This window comes from Herpailurus yagouaroundi, unplaced genomic scaffold, assembly GCF_014898765.1.
Source record: "Herpailurus yagouaroundi ecotype Mexico unplaced genomic scaffold, PumYag 187, whole genome shotgun sequence".
Lineage (NCBI taxonomy): Eukaryota > Metazoa > Chordata > Mammalia > Carnivora > Felidae > Herpailurus > Herpailurus yagouaroundi.
Window position 1 is genome coordinate 14,396,348 of NW_024412418.1, and position 18,219 is coordinate 14,414,566.

The 18,219-nt window shown below is 35.0% G+C and overlaps 1 pseudogene; it reads right to left on the reverse strand.

Annotated features, from left to right (window-relative positions):
• Positions 1-254: 254 nt before the first annotated feature.
• On the reverse strand, positions 255-5,633 carry LOC121043962 (protein tilB homolog; annotated as a pseudogene).
• Between the last annotated feature and the right edge of the window lie 12,586 nt (positions 5,634-18,219).

Here is an 18,219-nt window from a genome sequence, read left to right on the forward strand (position 1 = left end):
AACAGTAATTTTTTGAGTATTTTCCATAGCCAATACTTTATATAAACAAATAATTGGCTATAAGATACTTAGGTATGCTTTTAACTTTAAACTGTTTAAGTAATAATACACAAAGTATAGGAGAGTGAAAACTTTAGAGTAGTAATACTGACAAATAACTCTTTACTCCATAAATGTGTGTTACACACACACTCTTTGAACTAAGTAAAACTAAGTGTTATGGGTCATAGTCTATGACAATGCAGCCTGATGTTTCAAATCAATGGAGGCATTCCAGGGTTATCTGCCAAATGTGGATCTTTATCAACAGATATAATTTTTGTTCAGATCCAACACTTCTGGGTGAATGTTTTTCTTTTTGAACTATATTAGCTATATAGGGACTGTGTGTTTGTTAGAATCTACTTCTAATTTCTGTTTGTTTGCTTCTTTTGTTTGCTCTCTGCTGATGTTCAAGGTATTTTTCACAGACCTGGGTGCTTTTCTGCCACCTGTAATTACTTCTGTTTGGGGCATGATTCCCAAACACCCTGTTGTCTGAGATTTTCTAGCAGAGCTGCTTTAAAGTTTGACTTCTGTAGGAAGTGCAAGCTGAAATGACTTTCCTTTAGCCATTATTCACACATAGGGTGATTGAACATCGACATCAATCACATTTACCTATAGACAGCAAGATTCAGGATGATCTGGTTATGTCTTTCATCATCTTCACAGAGAAGTTAAGTTTGGGGTTCATTTATTTTCAGGGATTTTCCATCTTCATTGATCAAAGTTCTGGTGGTTTCCCTTTCTTGCTTGTAGCACATAATTTTTCTTGGTCTTTCCATTATTTTTCCATCTGTCTAAGAGTTTCCAATGTAGACTAAGAAGAAAACTCAGAGGTTACACCAGAATGCTAGGTCTTCTTTGCTTTCATCTGACTTCTTTTGATTGAGTTCCATTTCTTCTATTTCTAGTATCTGGTGGTCTTTGTTCTTTAAAGATGATAGGACAGTAGTGATATCTGTGTATCAATATCTGGCAAAACCAGGTAACTTTTCTTCTTGTCTATTTTTATGCTATTTTTGAAGTCTCTTCTGAGCCACATGTTTCTATCTTGGGCACATTTGAGACAATATGCCTTTCCTGCCCAATTACTGAATATTTCTGCAATTCCTGAATCTTTTCTGAACTTCCTTTATCAACCCACATTTTAATTGCTGAAGAATTGCCACCAACAACTTCCTGTATCCTTCAAAGTCAGCACTTGGGTTATATATGCAAAAGAGCTCCTTCAGATAGATGCTGTGCTGCAGGGTTTTTCTGTTGATCAGCCCTCCAGTGAAATTCACATTCAAGGTAAATTTTGTAGACCCTTCAGTCTTTCCAAATTCTTAATTTTTTCAGGGTTGTTAAAAGCTAAATTGAAATATTCAAGTTTCTTGAGTTTTCCAAAGGGATTATTTTGAAGGTAGATAATTTTTAAAACATGGCACCACTGGTCGAGATGATCTCTATTTCTTGTTGATGCAAAGAGAGTTCTTCCCCGGGGGAAAATTACACAGTCACTGCATTTGGAATTCGGCTTTCTGTCTAGTGAAGATCTTCTGTAATTTGCCTCATGGCACCTTTCCTGTCTGTGGGCCTATGAAGCCTGATTGGGACTTCTAGGATTGTTGGTAATAATTTATACTTTAATATCTAAGAGTTCTTTTTGTGCCACATCTTTTGTGTTTGCGTTGTCTCAGTAGAGAAATAGAAATCACAGTAGTTCGTATTGTCAATCTTTTGTTTATTTGTTTGCTTTAATTTTAGCCATTTGGTGGGTGCGCAGTGGTATATCACTACAATGTTAATTTAAATTTCCTTTATGACTACTGATGCTGATCCCCTTTCCTATGTCATTGGAAATCTGAATGTCTTCTTTTGTCCAGCGTCTGCTCAAATCTCTTAGCCACTGTTCTGTTACTTTTTGTCCTATTGATTTCTAGGGGTTCTTTACCAATTCAGGACATAGCTCATTGGCAACCATATGCATGGCAAATGATTTTTCCTACTTTGTTGATTTAAGTATTTTATTGTGAAAATTTTCAAGCACTTAAGAGAAAATTGGCAAAGTGAACATAATGAACATATGTCTATCATTATCCAATTTCAAGAATTATTACTCTATGGACAATCTAGTTTCATCTCTACGCCATCCACTTTCACACACAACTGAATTATTCCAAGATATATATATATATATATACACATATATATATTATAGTTATAGATATAGATAAAATAGATATATATGTGCGTGTATATATATATGTGTATATATGTGTGTGTGTGTGTGTGTGCGCATATATATATATATCTTTTTTTTTTTACTGGTAAAAATATAAGCTTTCATCTCTAAAAGATCAGAACTAACTTCCAAAATGTAACTAAAACATCCTTATTAGATAAAAAGGTATCTGGGGCACCTGAGTGGCTTAGTCGGTTGAGCATCTGATCTCACGGTCATGATCTCATGGTCCGTGTGCTCCAGCCCCATGTCAGGCTCTGTGCTGACAGCTCAGAGTCTAGAGCCTGCATCAGGTTCTGTGTCTCCCTCTCTCTGCCACCCCCCCACCCCCCACCGCTTGAGCTCTCTCTCTCTCAAAAATAAACATTAAAAAAAAAAATTAAAAAAAGAGAAAAGGTATCAAGAGAAGTACAAAACTTTTTATACTGTCTGCTTTATTAATTTTTCCCATATGAACAGTGCTTTCTTACTCTTGTTTAATTATTTCCATACTCTAAGGAGTTAACATTTTCTTATAAAATTGTTTAAAAATCTTATAGTTTTTTCCCTTCATATTTAAATTTAAAATCAATCTGGGCTCTACCTTCATGTATTGTAGGGGTCAAGTTTGTTTATTTTTTCATGTATTGCTACCTACACAGCATCTTGATTTTTTTCTTCTTAATACAGTGCTCTGGATTGCCACATTACTGTATATCAAATTTCTAAAAATGGGTGAGTCTATTTCTGAACTTCTATTCTGGTGTGTGTATTTATCTAACCTAGTAGCCATATCACATTATCATAATTGTTAAACCTTTTAAAATAATTCCTGCTAACTATTAGACCAGATATTCCAAAGGTGTTCTTCTTAAAAGGTATCTTATCTATTCCTGAACCTTCATACATTTCAATGTGTATTTTATGAATCAGCTCATCAACTTTTACAAATGAAAAACTAAAGTGTTGGGAATTATTAAGATTGCATTTTGTTTATCAACAAATTCAGAAAGAAGTGAAATGTTTATACAAGTCAAACTTGCAACCCCTGATCATGTATTATTTGGTACCTATCCATCTATCTTATTTAATTATTCTCAATATTTTTCCCCAACCAGAAGTCTTGTGCAATGTTTGTTAAATTAATTCCTACCTATGTGATATATTTTGGTGCTTTTATAACTGGTTTTATATAATATGATTTTTATCTGCTTCTTATTTATTATTATCTGGAAATACTAGGTTTTTTTCACTACCTTCATGTTGTTCTACCTTGCCTAACTTATTTATAAATATGTTTATGCATATTCTTTTGAAGATTTTCTACACATTCTACATGTTCAATCATATAATCTGTACACCTATTTTTTCCTTATTATTTTAACATATTTCTTTTTTCTTGGATCATGGATTATTGAAAGGAGGGATTGTTTATTACTCTATTAAAAGCAGATGTAATGATTATGAGTTTCTCTTTTACAAAAACAGCTCAAACAGCTAATCTAACTTGATATCAAAGAGAAGCGCCTAAATTTTTTTTCTTTTTCCTTACTCAATTAAAAAAAGCACAAATTTATATTATAAAATAGGTCTATTACCTTTTCTCTAATGGTGTTCACTTAATAGGTTTTCTGTACTGAGATATTAGGTATATAACCTTCTATCTTCTCATTGTCTGACTGTCTCTCTTCTACCTATCAACCATGCATTGTGTAAATGGTAGAATCAAAAATAAACCTAGGAAATAGTCAACCTTCAGGAAGCACTTTCTACATAGTAGAAAATATGATCATCCCCAAAATGTTTATATATATAATATGTATAATACATATTCAATCTCACAGGATGACCTTTTTTATTTTTTATTTTTTTAAATTTTTTTTTTCAACGTTTATTTTTGGGACAGAGAGAGACAGAGCATAAACGGGGGAGGGGCAGAGAGAGAGGGAGACACAGAATCGGAAACAGGCTCCAGGCTCTGAGCCATCAGCCCAGAGCCTGACGCAGGGCTCGAACTCACGTACCGCAAGATCGTGACCTGGCTGAAGTCGGACGCTTAACCGACTGCGCCACCCAGGCGCCCCTGAATGACCTTTTTTAAAAAATCAGTGTAGTTGCCATCATACTCCAATTTTAAAAATAAAATAAAACTAAATCTTCGGGAATTTAAGGAATGTAACCTTGGAAACCCACTAGTAAATAGTGTATTTCACATACAAAACAAGATTTAGCGAGTTATCTAGTCTTTCTCAGCTTATATATGCATTGCATGTTTACAGATGTTTAAAATATAGTAGAAAAATTTTATCTAATATTTATTTTTTAAGTGTAAAAGAATATGACTTTCCCCCCAAGACACAAAGAATCAAATCTGAACCTTTAGAATTTTTAAGAATAAAACAAAACAAAAAAATCCTGTTAATTATGCCTACCTTTTATTTATTTTTTTAAAATATTTTTTCTTTCAACGTTTGTTTATTTTTGGGACAGAGAGAGACAGAGCATGAATGGGGGAGGGGCAGAGAGAGAGGGAGACACAGAATCAGAAACAGGCTCCAGGCTCTGAGCCATCAGCCCAGAGCCTGACGCGGGGCTCGAACTCACGGACTGCGAGACCGCGACCTGGCTGAAGTCGGACGCTTAACTGACTGCACCACCCAGGCGCCCCTATGCCTACCTTTTAAAGATGGAAACATTGACACAATGGCCTGTATATGCAAAAGGTCTTTTTTTTTTTTTAATTTTTTTTTCAACGTTTTTATTTATTTTTGGGACAGAGAGAGACAGAGCATGAACAGGGGAGGGGCAGAGAGAGAGGGAGACACAGAATCGGAAACAGGCTCCAGGCTCTGAGCCATCAGCCCAGAGCCTGACGCGGGGCTCAAACTCACTGACCGCGAGATCGTGACCCGGCTGAAGTCGGACGCTTAACCGACTGCGCCACCCAGGCGCCCCTGCAAAAGGTCTTTTAAATCTAAGTTGTTGGGGCTCCTGGGTGACTCAGTGGGTTAAGCGGCCGACTTCGGGTCCGTGAGTTCAAGCCCCGCGTCGGGCTCTGTGCTGACGGCTCAGAGCCTGGAGCCTGTTTCAGATTCTGTGTCTCCCTCTCTCTGACCCTCCCCCGTTCATGCTTTGTCTCTCTCTGTCTCAAAAATAAACGTTAAAAAAAAAAAAAAATAAATAAATAAATAAATAAATCTAAGTTGTTAATTTTTTTTAGATTTTCATGTTGATGTAATTTATTGAGCAAAACAAACACCACAAGTGATGAAAACTATCATCTTTCCAACAAATACTTTTCTTTAAAAATAAGTTCTTAATTCACATAATGAAAACATTTATTTCAACATTTTACCTTAGCTTCTCCACTCCTGTCATACATCTTGTATGAGTGTGCATATAGAGAATTATAAATCTCCTATTATTGGATTCAGTCTTAGCTAAAATACAGAACCGGAAGCCAGAGACTACACAGCTTAATAAGGAAATTAATGTGGAAATAGTGGCTATTATATAATACTCTTTCTTTGAGAAGACAAAGGATTCAACCAAGAAGCAGTGTGCAAACTGATCAATGTTTGGTTATTAATGTGTTTTCCCAATAGTTCATATGTGATTTCAACACTTTGTTTTTTACTCCCCTTTGGGCTTCAGAATTTTGTATCTAGAAAAAAATAAATAATTTAGATCAAGGACTAGGAAACTATATGGTCTAGGAACCCAATCTTGCCCATAAACTAAGAATGTTTTTTACATTCTTAAATTGTTTATTTTAAATGGCTATGTAAATATGTAAACATTTAAATGATATCCTTGATTTTGCTTCTTGGCCCATAAAACTTAAGACTAACTTGGACAAAATGTTTGCTAACACTAATCTAGATAATTCCTAAAATGTTTTCTTGATTAAGAGTTCTTTACCTCAAATAAAGATATATTTGATTCACTGTCAGACAAGGTTAAGTAAAACAAAACAAAACAAAACATCTAAGTGTTTTCAATTGGAAGACAGCTAAAAGAAGGAATAAAACTTTACAGAAGTGTGAGAAGGATTTGGATTTCCAGGTCAGTAAAGCTTCTGGTAGCATTCTGATTATCAGAAAGCCAAAGTTATGGGCTGAGTAGTATCCCACCCAAATTCATACACGGAACCAGTACCTTAAAATGTGGCTGCATTGGAGGAAGGGCCTATGGATTTGTTTAAATTGAAATTAGGCCTTTAGGGTGGGTTCTACAATGATCTGACAGCTGTCCTTATTGGAAGAAATCTGGGCACAAAGAGAGAGAGAGAGAAACCAGGGATGTGCATCCCAGAAGAAAGGCCCTGTGAGAACCCAGTGAGGTGGGCATTTGCAAGTCAAGGAGAGAGGCCTTAGGGGACAGGAACCTGACCAAACCTTGATCTTGGACTTCCAAGCCATCAGAACTGTGAGAAAATAAATTTCTTTTGTTTAAGACATCCTGTCTCGAGTACTTTGTTATGGCAACCCTAGCAAATTAATACAAGACATTCAAAAAACCACAGCCAATTATCTCTGGTCCTCTCAGAACAATTGTGTAATTTTCAAGAAGGGAAAAAAAAAAAGAAGATACCCAAATGCTTCCATCAAAACATAATGTTTATCATGTCCTGAAGTACATACACCAGCAAATAACCATATTTGCTTCTCTTCTATTTTTCTCTTATTCTGTGAGCACCTTTTACTAGTATAACCGAAGTTTGAATCTACTGCCAACAAAGTCTGAGTAATATAGTTTCTAGCACCTGTGATACTGGTGCGTGCAAAAAAAAAAAAAAAAAAAAAAGGAAGTTCAACAAACAAAAGGAAATTAATTACTATGGAGAGCAAAGTCAGTAGAGGTGTCGTCTCCTATGGTCATCTATACTGGGTCTAACTCCAATTAACTCTTGAACAATACAAGAACAATATTGTGCTTTCATCAAACATGATGTAGCTGTCTCTTACACTTAGACATGCTCACTTTCTCCCTGCAAAAGAAGCATAAAGTGGACTAGTCACTATATTCATCTTTTTGATACATATTTATTTTAATTCACTTAATATTCCCTTTAGATATATTGAAATTAAATAAATATTTTCAAACTCCATTTTCGGTTAGGAAGTTTTAGATAGCAGACCAGTGCATCTTCATGGAACAACTAGAAAATTTACATAAAAATTACACAAATTATCTACTTGAGGGCAGTGGAAAGCTTCAGAGGCAACTAAAGGGCTTAAGGCACTAGAATGTGGAGAATCTCAGAAACTCAGAATCTCACAGGGGGTAAATAGACCACAGAATCTTCTACCCTTAAGGACACTTGGTGGTAATTCTGAGAATTGTAAAACCTAAAGAAACTTCCCAGGGAATTATGAGGACAGAGAAACCACAAGTACATGATAGGTTTTCAGCTTCGGACATTTATCAAATGTAAATAAAATACTGAATTAGAGTTTAGGATCTATTAGGAAGAAGAACCCTGCCAGAGACATCAGACTGTTGGTTGGAAACCCTGCAGAGCCAGAGTATTACAAAGGTAAACTGAGTAAACCGAGACTGATGTAGCATAGCTCTTACTTGAATTGTCCACTACTACATTTTGCTAGTGACCAGTAAGGTAAATTCTTTTTAGAGGAAGTTAAATCATTTGTTACGATAGGAGAAGATAGGATTCAGTAGGCTGAGAGGGAAAGATTAGGGCCTCAAGTCCCTGGGTGGGGAAAAACACTGATTTTTGAATGATGCTGGGAGTGTCTGACTACAGCAAGCCCCTCAGGCATAAGATTCCTCTCAAGAATGTTAACAGACCCCACCTACTCCCCTCAGGGGAGGTTTCCCCTCAGGAATTTGAAGAGAACTAAGTATGGCCATAGACCACCCTTCATACAATGTAAACCAGTCAGGCATGGACAACCCAGCACCTAGAGCTTTCAAGCCATTAAGAGTAGAATCTGAGAAGGAATAAGGGGGAAGTTAGGGGGAGGGCTGACCAGAACCTCATACAACAAGGACCTTTGCCTATAGTCCTCAGGCATTTACTTTCCAATGTCCCCTCTCTGTAAAGAGAGCTTCCCTACTAGTCTTCCTTTCTAATCTTATATTCTAATAAACTTTTGTCTTCTGCTCATTTTGTCCCCACCTCTTCATTTTTCGACGTGGCAAGACAACAAATCTCAGGTTTTGTGGTAAAAAATCCTGGCAACACTGTTATACTTTTCATACTCAGTATCTGGGATTCCTTTAAAAATAATTATGTTTAAAAAACAAAACAAAACTAGAAACACCTTGACCAAAAGTCAAGAAAAAAATTCAAAATATAAGGGAAAATAGAAAGTGCCCTATAAATGGTACATATATTGAATGAACTGACAAGGACTTTAGACATTTATGATTGTTGTGAAAGGAACAATCCAAATGACAGCCCTGCCTTAGTTTAAAGCTAGGTTCTCTTTTCTGCTTATTATGGATCTTTGATAAGAAATACAATTGCTGAGAAGTCTGTTTTGCTTGCTGTTTGCTAGGAGCATTGTGAGGCCTTTCCTGAATGTAACCCGCTGTGTAGTAGAATGGGTTGTAAACCTTCCTAAATGTAGTCTGATAGGTAATGGAATGAGTAATTGTACATAAACTAAACGGCATTTCTCGCTTCTGTAAACCTGCTTGCTTAAGCACATTCCTCACCTACCCTACCCTCTTCCCTCTTCCCCCTTTTTCCTCCCGCCACAAGTAACGGACAAAGCCTTCCCGCCAAAGGACAGACAAAGGACGCCCAATCAGAGAACAACAAATGTCCTTACTTTAAAATCAACTAATCAGGCCCCTCATAATTTGAAACCGCCCCTGTACTGTTTGTCTCTGTCTATAAAAACGCTGTACCAACCCTGATCAAGGCCTCTTGCGTCACCGGCGACAAGTGCGCAGGGGACCAGGTTCGGACCTGCAATAAATGACCCTTGCCGCTTGGCTTTGACTCACGACTCTGGTGGACTTTTGTGGGAGGTTTCGGAACTTCGGGCATTACAGTTGTATTCAAGAAATGGAGAAAAATAGGGAGAAAAGAGATGCTAATTGAAGAATCTCACAAGAGGACTGAAATCTATAGAATTAAATTAAACAGGAATGCAAGAAATTGAAAAGTATAACATTTGAAATCAGACATTTATCTGATGGGTGAGACAGAGCAGAATTTATTATAGGCTGCCACTGAGTCCACTTTACAGTCAACCAACAAATAAATTACTAAAGCCATTGACAGTTGCTCAAGCTAACACAGTGAATCCAGACTATCTGATAAGTTGTACCCACATTGATTAATTTGGTTCAATTCAATGTGATGTCTCTTATTCTTTGATTTAAAACCTTACAATTTATTCAATCAATCCCTAAAAACATTCCCCAGGTCTCTCTTTCTCTCTCACTCTCTACCTCTGTATGTATGTATATATGTATGTATGTGCACACACACACACACACACACACACACACACACAATCTTTCAGTTCTTTCAGTGTTCATGCTATATTCATGGAATCCAGACTTTGTTCTTATCTGCATGGGGTATTCTGACTGCTGCTGTCTGACTCTAGTTATGTGTCTGGGTTTTGTTGTGGACCTTGTGGAGAACAGTATCCTCTTAAAAAGCCTTTTCCTCAGATGAAAACATTATAGTCTCTACAAACATAGATGCTCAAAGGTATAATGAAAGGCTGCCCAGCTAGCAAGGGAGTCTCAATGTATTTGTGAGTTTATGATTTCTCATTCATCTTCATTCACTCAAATATCCCCATTACAATGTACTGAATTCCACTCTTTCTCATTGCATAGTCTTACTTTCACATATCATACTTCTTGAAATTGTTAATTTAACTTATTTTCTAATTTAAGCAACAGAACTATTTGCTCACGGCTTACAGATAATGGACACTGTTTCTATATGATAAGCAGTTATATTAGTGTAGTTCTATAAGTTTGCTGGGTCTCTAATGGGTATGGAGCCAAGATTTTTAAGCTCTAAAATTGTTATTTTGTATCTGCAATATCTTTAGTGAAGTTAGAGCAACCATTCAGTCTGTTGGCATTTGGTCTCATTTCTAGACTAATATTCCGTTGGATCAGCACCTTGGTCCCCCAAACATCATCTCAATAGGTATGCCATTCTAAGCAATTGTGTGTAGTAAGTTCCTTTGTTTCCATTGCATAGAACTGACTACTAGTATGATATGTTCTCATTAATTACAAAACTAATCTTAGATTGCCATTATTAGGGATACATTTTCTAAAACTATTTCTAGTAGCAAATATTATATCAGTCTTTAATCAGTCAGGAAAACAGAAACAACTGTAAATTAAAGCAAATGCTTTCATAGAGTGAGTTAAAGACTTAAAAATACTTTGGAAAGTGTGACTGAGCAAAGGTTACTAAAACTGTTACTGAAGCTTAGGGAATTGGAAAACACAGAAAACACAGGATATTGCCTTGTTTTAAACGTAAGGTAATTACTATGAATATTTAAAGTAAATCAAGAAAGGGTAAATTAACAATGGATAAAATAGGAAACGAAAATTAAGCTTTGGCTCAAAGCTAACTAGCAGTAGTGACAAAAGTATTTACCGAAACAATTATTCAAACAACTAACTAAAGATGAAAAACCTTAAATGTCACCATGCAGTTATTGACAGAACAATGCTCTTAGACACCACCAAAGAACACCTTTGACATAGGATACAAGAATTTTAACTGCTTCTGGACAGCTGTGTACATCAGGAAACGTAATGATAACTTCAATCAGAGAGGTATACTTTCTTGGTCATCAGATATCCACAAAGACCTTCAGCTGAATTAATGAATCACCACCTGCTTTGATTAAAAGTCCTGCACTGATGCTTTATGCAGATATCTGTGATGTCAAAGAAAAATAATAAAAGAATATGAGGAAAAGAATAAAAAAAATATATGTACCATAAGATAAAGATAAGGAGGGTTCATAATGATAAAGAGAAATATTTTATAATGATAAAGGATCAATTTGCAAGAATATTCAACAATTTTAAATGTGTAAGCATCTAGTAACAAAGCTTCAAAGTGCACAGAGCAAAATTGAGAAAAAAAAAATAGAACCACAGCTGGCAATTTTAACATTTGTTTCCATTGGTTGACAGAGCGAATAGCAAGCACACCAAATGTCTGTAAGAATATACAACACTTGAAAAACCCTATCAAGTAACTTGAGATAACTTATACCTAAAAAGGGCCTAATAACTAATCTTTACAAGTGCATATGAACAGTCAAGAGGGAAGGTCATATTGTGAGCCATAAAACAAGTTTCAAAAAACTGAAATGCTTGAAATAACACAAAGCATATTCTACAACTACAACCTTGACAACAAAACCACAAAATATATAAGAAAGCCAAAAACCAATATTCTTCAAGAAAATAGATACAAAATTCTTTTGTAAAAATGTAATCATCTATACATAAAAATGAATGTGCCATGACTAATGGGGTGTATTCCTGATATGCAAAATTGATTTTAAATTCATATATCAATCCATGTTGTTTACTATATCAAAAATATAAAGAAGAAACAGTACATGATATTTCAAAAGAGGTAGAAATGTTTTTGACAAATTGATGGGGTGTTTGGGTGGCTCAGTTGGTTAAATGTCGGACTCTTGATTTCAGCTCAGGTCATGATCTCACGGTTCATGAGATGGAGCCCTGTTTGGGTTCTGTGCTGATAGCACAAAGCCTACTTGTTATTGTCTCTCTCCCTGTCTCTCTCTGCCCCTCCCTAATTTGCTCTCTCTCTCTCTCTCTCTCTTTCTCTCAAAATAAACATTAAAAAAAGAAAAAAGTTTTTGACAAAATGATGACTCAGTAGTAAGATGTCTATTATTCCTAACTTGATCTACAGACTTAACGTAATCCACATTAATGCTTGTTACATAAGAAATGTATTTTTGGTCTCTGACTCCAAGTTATTTGATATAAAGATAGATATACTGAATAATAGAAAAGAATGGAGCACCCAGAGAGAATTCTTCACAGAGATGGTCAATGAATAATGGTGCCAAGGTAACTCAAATCAAATTGTATTATATTAATTATATTATATTATATATATTATATTATATTATATTATATTATATTATATTATATTATATTTATTATATTATATCAAGTTATTTCAATTATTATACTACATTATAGCATAGTATATCAAGAACTTAACACAAAATAGATCATTAACCTAAATGCAAAAGTGTAAAGCAATATGACTTTTACAAGAAAATATAAGAAAAGAGTTCTATAAGTTTGGGATAGGCAAAGATTTCTTTCTTTTTTTTTTAATTTTTTTTTAACGTTTATTTATTTTTGAGACAGGGAGAGACAAAGCATGAACATGGGAGGGTCAGAGAGAGGGAGACACAGAATATGAAGCAGGCTCCAGGCTCTGAGCTGTCAGCATAGAGCCCGACGCGGGGCTCGAACTCACGGACCGCGAGATCATGACCTGAGCCGAAGTCAGCCACCCAACCGACTGAGCCACCCAGGCGCCCCGATAGGCAAAGATTTCTTAAAGAATATAATAAAACAAGCATAAAAATAATGAAAGCAATAATAACTTGGACTTCATCAAAGTAAAACTCTGGTCTTTACAGGATGTGGTGAATAAAATATCATTAATAAAATGCTATTAATAAAATTAAAGGGAAAACTGCAAAAATACATATGCATATATGATAGATACATAACAAAGACACATCCATAATATATAAGTGAAGAAGTTTTAAAACTTAATAATAATAAGAAAATAATAATAATGGTTACAGGATTTTAAAATATAAGAATGCCTAAGAAGTCGTGAAAAGACGCTCAACATCATTAATTATCAGGGAGATGGTGATTAAAACCCCAAAAAGATAAGAGTACTTACATAAAAGAAAATATACAAAAAAAAAAGTTGTTAGCATTAAATTTAGGCAAGAATATTGAGTAACTAGAACTCTTACTCACTGCCTGTGGGAGTATACAATTGTACAATCATTTTGTTTCAAAGTTCACCAGTTTTCTTTATGTTAATTATACATTTATCAGAGATCCAACAAAAAAATGTGCATAAAAATATGTGTTCATGAATGTTTGTAGCAGCTTTATTCTTAGTAGATCGAAACTGAAGGTACTCAACCGTTTACCAAAAAGTAAATGAGTAAACGAATCAACAGGTATTCATACAATGTATACTATCCAGCATTAAAAAGGATAAACTACTAATTATACAAAAGGATTTGCTGAACGAAAGTAGTGAGACATAAAATAGTACGTATTGTATAATTCTATTTATACTGAATTCAGTATAAGGAAAAATTAACCTAATGTCAGATTAGAATCAGAAATCAGATGCTAGTTTCCTATGTGGTGGGATTAAAAGGGATTTATACATAAAGGCTTATTCTTAGGTAATAGATATGTTCTATTTCAAGATGGGCAGATAGTTACACCAGGGAATAACTATCAAAAACTTAACAAATATATACTAAAAATGAATTGAATTGATTTTATGTAAACCATCTGTCAGTGAGGTTGATATAAATTGATGGAAGAAACTAGATTTATAGAAAAGTAATGAATTCTGTAAACTGTAACAAAACTAAAAGCTCAATACTAGTATTAGCACAACTAGTATTTGGTCAATTAATTTTTTTTTTAATTTTTTTAACGTTTATTTATTTTTGAGACAGAGAGAGACAGAGCATGAACGGGGGAGGGTCAGAGAGAGGGAGACAGAGAATCTGAAACAGGCCCCAGGCTCCGAGCGGTCAGCACAGAGCCCAACGCGGGGCTTGAACTCACAGACCGTGAGACCCTGACCTGAGCCGAAGTCAGCCACCCAACCGACTGAGCCACCCAGGCGCCCCTTGGTCAATTAATTTCAAAAGTGGTCAAAATATACCACTAAAAGCAATGCATATATACTTCAAATATCTTATTAGTTACAATACAGAGAGTTTTTGATTAGATGGTATTTTTAAAAATTTTTAACGTTTTTATTCATTTTTGAGAGACAGGTGAGGGGCAGAGACAGAGGGAAACACAGAATCTAAAGCAGGCTCCAAGCTCTGAGCATCAGCACAGAGCCCAACGTGGAGCTCTTACCCACAAATTATGAAATCATGACCTGAGCCAAAGTTGGATGCTTAACTGACTGAGCCACCCCGGCACTCTAGACAGTAGTTTTCATTGTGGGAACAAGACCTTTCCAACGCACATGGTACTTCTGACTTCAGTTTTACTTCACTTTCTTACCTGGTATATATTTGTAATTTTTCTTTTTTTCAACGTTTTTATTTATTTAATTTTTCTTAAGATTATTAATTTTATTTTTTTTCAAAAGGTAGCAAGGATTTAAGGATGTTACAAACTATGGACAGAATCCTTCCAAATCTTTACAGTATTTCCCTTAGTATTTTATTTTACATTTACTTCACCCACATCTAATTTATAAGTTCTTTAAAAAAGGTCTTTACTTTTAACTTGGTCTTCATAGAAACAAAAGAAATTAAAACTTTTGATACATATAATTCAACATTGTGAATAATGTTTTATCAATTATTGGATTACAGTGAAAAGTACAACAGACATTAACTTGTTTAGAAATTAATAAAATTTAGGGTGCCCGGGGGGCTCAGTCAGCTAAGTGTCCAACTCTTGATTTTGGCTCCAGTCATGATCTCATGGTTTGTGAGTTCGAGGCCCACATTGGGCTCTGTGGTGATAGCATAGACCCTACTTGGGATCCTCTCTCTCTCTCTCTCTCTCTCTCTGTCCCCCTCCTGCCCTCTCTCTCTCTAAATAAGTAAATAAACTTTAAAACAAAAATAAATTAGTGAAGTTTTTTTTTTTTTTTGAGGGAGCAAAAGTACATACATGTACTAGAATTGCAGTTTTCAGTTTTCATACCTTTTGGCCTCAAGATCCATTACAGTCTTAAAATTGACTAAGGATCCCAAAGAGCTTGTTTTATGTGGTTATATCTAGCAATATTATCTGATATGAAATCAAAACTGAGAATTTCTGAAGCACTAATTGATTTCCCTGAAATAATAAACCCATTCATGATCAACATAAATAACTGACATTATGAAAAATAGTTGCATTTTTAAAACAAAAATAATTAGTGAAAAGAGGGGTATTCTTTCTTTCTTTTTTTTTAAATCTCTTTAAGGACTTACTTAACAGAAGATAGCTAGATTTTCATATTTGCCTATGCATGCAATGTACTGTGCTGTGCTACTTTGGCTGAAATTTGTTTAAAAAAAAATCCAGCTTCATATACAGATATATAGTTGGAAAGTACTTGAAAACCTGTTAAAATAATTTTGTATATATTTTTCATGTTATAGGAAAACACACCAAGGGACAGTTTCTTTTTTTTTTTTTAATGTTTTTTTAAATTTATTTTGAGAGAGAGTGAGCAGAGGAGGGGCAGAGAGAGAGGGAGTGAGAACCCAAGCAGGCTCAACCCTGTCAGTGCAGAGCCTGACGTGGGGCTTGAACTCACAAACCATGAGATCATGACCTGAGCTGAAACCAGGAGTCAGACACTTAACCACTGAGCCACCCAGGCGCCCCAAGAGACAGTTTCTTAATGTCAGTTGCAATGTGGAGTTTCAGCTCACATCCATGAACTTTTCTTACTATATCACATTCAAATCTATTGAATAGATCTCTTACTCTTGAATGGATTTGTACCAACATGAATTCATCAATTGAAAAACACTGGTCCACTGAATTATGCAAAACTTTCAAATGTTGATCCAATTCATTAAACCAAAAGTTACATTGTTTAAAAGCCCACAGTTATCAGCAGATACATTTTTAACTGAGCTGTCAATCTCACATAACAGATGTAAGTCTTCCCAAATCCTAATTCTCACTTGAAATTATGATATTCTATGATCAGTAACAAATTGTCTACTTTTCCATACAGTGATAACCTTACTTTGAGCCTTTTGGGGGGGAAATCCAAAAAGGCCAGTCTTGATATAGTTCATCTGTCAGACACTGTCAAGTAAAAATGATGTTGCATGAAAAAGAGCAGCTAATGAGCACAACTTGACCAACTATAAAAGCGTTGTCCCTAGAGACAATTTACTCCGGTTTGAAGCAGAAGTGCTTCCCGTTCGGTAACACAGAATACAAAATAAACGTGTACTAAAGGATGGAAATTTAATAAGGTTATTATTCATTATTTCATCAAGGACATTCTTGTCCTTGTCCTGGCATGGTTTTTATGGTTAGTTGTGATGGTGAAGGGCACAGTGATCACTAGTGCACCCTGGTGTCATGGCCTTGATTCTTTCTGTGTCACTTTTCACCAAGTTTGCTTTTGTAACCTCAGTGTAAATGCTGACACCACGAAAAAATGTCATTAATGTCTTAGAATTATTATGAAAATAGTTTGACCTCACAGAAACCCTGGACGTATGTTAAGGATCTCTGAAGCTTCCCAGACCACGGTTTGAGAACCATTGCTCTAAAGGGTAATCAGCATGTAACTTGCCATAAGTTCCAGTGTGCAGTGTGCTATGAGCATCAGTTGGTTTTCTAGAAGAGCTCTTATTTTTCAACTAGACTTGGGTTAAGAGAGTCTCTCCTACTTATGTGAGTAATATAGAAAAGCATATCATTTTCTTAAGGCTATTTCCAAATTCATTATTAATTATCGCCAGCATTTGTATAATATTTTAAAGAATGAGTATTATTATTAGCCTCACTTTACAGATTAAGAAATTGAAACTGTATATGCTGGAGACATAATAGGCTTCAGTTCATATGACTAGGATTTTTTAAAACTGTTTTAGTTTCACATAGGAATTGAAATTGAGGGAATATATTGTCTTAGCTCTATTTTCACTAAGAAATATAATATTTACATTTATGAGCTCATTATCTTTTACTGATCAACACTGATGTCAGTAAAATATCCAGGAGACCTCAGTTGAAACAAACAGCCAACTCCACTTAACTAAGGGAGGTTAGCGTTAATCCTAGTCAATGAAACGGCATTAGCCCTTTTTAAAGAAACCAACTCAAATTCAGCCTTTGAAATGACATTTTCACCTGAAAATCTATAAAGAGCAAAGAAGAAGCCTTAAAGGTTTATTTTTCTTAAATATTTCTTTAAAGAAATATTTTTCTTTAGTTTTTATACTTAATGTAACCAATTTTGTTATTTAGGGTTTTTTTAATGTGGTTTTCTCCAATACAATGCATTACTTCATTAATCTCATTGTTTAGTATTCTAAACCAATATTCTATTATTACGTTTGCTTGCTCTGGTGCCTACTTTGGGTAGAAAATTAGTTTTTGAACAAATTCAATATATCTAGAAAAAAAATTAAATGTCATGAATTACCATTGGTGATTCTTGCTGAATTTTATTTTTCTGCAGATGATCTTTTTAAGTATCATTGTCTTGAATTTGGGGGGTTGTATCACAACCTCTTCAACTGGAAAGTGATAGTTCATAGAGATAGAGTGCTTATTCATTGGTTAGAAGTTTGGCCTTTTGTTCTTTCCTATGTTATATTCTGAAACGCAAACACAGGATGGGAAACTAAAAGTTTAGTTCTTAAAGAGAAGAAACTTTGCATTATGTTCATGATGCTTGAACTACTGCCCCCCAAAGTCAATCAGCTGGGCTATACAACATCCTATGAATAAAGTAGCCAACGTGCTTGTCTGAACATCTCATTTCATAATTGCTGTCTTGGCAGAACTGAAACAGCTCACATACTTTTAGATGTAGATTCAGCCTTGAAATAAAGTGTAATCAGAACCCTGGCATCCACGTGAACATCAAGTTGTTCTAAAATTCAGAATGTCCTCACAACTTTATGGAAACAAATTGCTCTTTAATGTACTGAGAGTGGTATGTTTCCAATTATATAAATAACATT